This window comes from Trachymyrmex septentrionalis, unplaced genomic scaffold, assembly GCF_001594115.1.
Source record: "Trachymyrmex septentrionalis isolate Tsep2-gDNA-1 unplaced genomic scaffold, Tsep1.0 scaffold175, whole genome shotgun sequence".
NCBI lineage: Eukaryota > Metazoa > Arthropoda > Insecta > Hymenoptera > Formicidae > Trachymyrmex > Trachymyrmex septentrionalis.
In genome coordinates, this window is record NW_017304917.1 from 327,727 (window position 1) to 330,296 (window position 2,570).

The 2,570-nt window shown below is 33.8% G+C and overlaps 1 pseudogene; it reads right to left on the minus strand.

Moving 5' to 3' along the window:
* LOC108746505 overlaps nucleotides 1-2,256 on the minus strand; it is a 12,236-nt pseudogene extending 9,980 nt beyond the window's left edge.
* Between the last annotated feature and the right edge of the window lie 314 nt (nucleotides 2,257-2,570).

Consider the following 2,570-nt stretch of genomic DNA (forward strand, 5'->3'; position numbering starts at 1 on the left):
AGCTTCTCGACTACATTATCACTTCTATTGTCCGTATGACTCATCTTTCAATACTGCTTCTAAAGTCTCTTCTTACGTCCTTTTCTTTTATATTTTTGAACGTCTCTTCTTACGTCCTTTTCTTTTATATTTTTGAACGTCCTGGGCCCATAACCATTTGTTGGGAATGAGTGCATTCCAATAAATGATTGAAAGATGGATTTATTTAGTCAAAAACAGACTTGACGACACATCGTATATAAAAAACGGTTAGAGAGAAGAAAAACTGCCGGTAGGGCATGAATACAAAAAAACGCGCCTAACGGCAAACAGAATATTAAACATAAAGATGTCGATAACTAATCGGCTGTGACTCGTATGTCGGTAATCTGCCGGGCGCCATAATTGATTGGACAAGCAACTATCCATCAAATTCTATTTCAGAATTTACATCTATTTATAAAAAAATTTAGAAAAGTTACAAACTTTCTCAACACTTTTATAAAGTCTTAATTCATTTAAAAATTAAAAAAGTTTTCTAAAAAATTAAAAAAGTTTTCTAAAAAATTTTATAATTATGAAATATTCTAGTAATTACCTTAAAAATATTTTAAAAAATTGTCATAAACAAATTTTTCTGAATGTCTCTGTAGAGTAGTTAAGACAACTATTTCTCGGATTTCTGTTACTCACCGGAAGGATTGTTGTGAAAGAAGGACATGCGCGTCGGCAGCATTGTTTGAAGAACATGATGTTGTGAAGGTTACTACTCAAGTTCATAGAGACCTTCATGTAAAGAAAGCTGCGAAACAACGTAGTAGCGATGCAGGCGATGATGCAGAATGTGTAAACGTGTATTGCATCCATAGTGCTCAGCAGGCCGTCCGGGTTCAACGTGAAGATCGATCCAAGGAAAATATTGATGTACATGTTCGTGAATTGTTTTACGTCACCAGTATTTTCAATACGCCTAACATCCTCCAAGGTAGTTCAATATGATAGCCAGTCATTCCCGGTAGTGGCGATCTGACTGATAATGAAGATCATCAGCAGTACGGATAGCGTGAAATTATTGCCACCGTTATGCAGATATTCCTTGTACACTCTGCCGGCTACTCGACCATGTCCCGACATCTCGGCTTCCGGGCTGTTTTCCACATAATCCGAATCATCAGTGTCCGAGTGCTGCACGATGGCAAAATAATAATCTTATTACTTGAATTTATCTCTCATAATAGATGTAATCTGATGAAGTTAATTCAATTTGAATTATTTAAAAACAAAGAAAATAATGTTAAGAAAATATGTAAATATTTAAAGACTGTTTAACTTTTTTAAATCTTAATTTAAAAACTTCTTCCGCGCTTTATTAATTGATAATAATTAGTGAAAGTATATTAAAAATCTTTTATGCGCAAAAATACACATATTTTTATAAATTATTTTGTATTTTTATTTTTATTTATGTCCTTTTTTTTATTTTTATTTTAGATTTTTATTTTTTGTGCTATCTATTTTTATTAAACAAATCTAATGTAAAAAATTTTTTTCAGTTTCTATATTGTTTTATTATAAATAACGAGTGATCATCTTACAGCGATGGAACTTATAGTAGATAATCTTGATATTTGTCTCGTTATTGTGATTCTCTTAGACATTTTCGAAGCTCTTCTCATGTCCTCTTCCTTTCTCTGCGCTTGGTTCAAATTGTCCAACATCCCAATGAAATCTTTATAATATTCATTCAGCAATAAATTAAATTTGCTTTTGTCATTATTATATCTCAGTTATTTACTTTTAAAACAAATTAAATAGTCGAACATTTAAAATTAAAAATTTAATTTTAAAATTAATTTAATTTTAATTTAAGATATAACTAAAGAATATTCTATGTTACTCATTCGATCCAGTACGACGATGTGATCCGCCCTTTTAAGGAATTGCAATTAATGTATAACAAGTATCCTCGTCTTGCTGTGAAGATATTCGGTGATGCATTTCCCATAGAGATGTCTAGCAACACGAGTATCAACCGCGCTCAAGGGATCGTCGAGCAAATAGACATCCGCTTGTCTATAAAATGCCCTCGCGAAATTGATTTCGCGCTCTTTGACCACCGGACAAAGATACTCGTATGTACTAGGTGCGCAACTAAGTTTCCGGGTTTCATACATGGATGGTGCTAACGACACATGTAGTCGACATACATGTCTGAAGTTGTGTTTTTTTTATAGCTTGGACATCTGTTAACAATAACCAGTCGTAATACCAACACATATCGCAACGCAAAAATATTTTTTCTAACAACGAAGATGTCGAGTTTTGTGCCAAATAAACAGCATTTGCGAGAAGCTTTGCTTTTCTGCTTTAACTTGAAAAAAAAATGCAGCTGAAGCACGTCGTTTGCTTGAGGAGGCCTACGGCGAACATGCACCATCAAAAACTACCTGTGAAGATTGGTTTAAACGCTTCAGAAGTGGCGATTTCGACACTGTGAACAAGGAGCGCTCCGGAAGACCAAAAACAATTGAGGACGCCGATCTGCAAACGTTATTGGATGAAGATGATACACAAACACAAGATCAACTTGC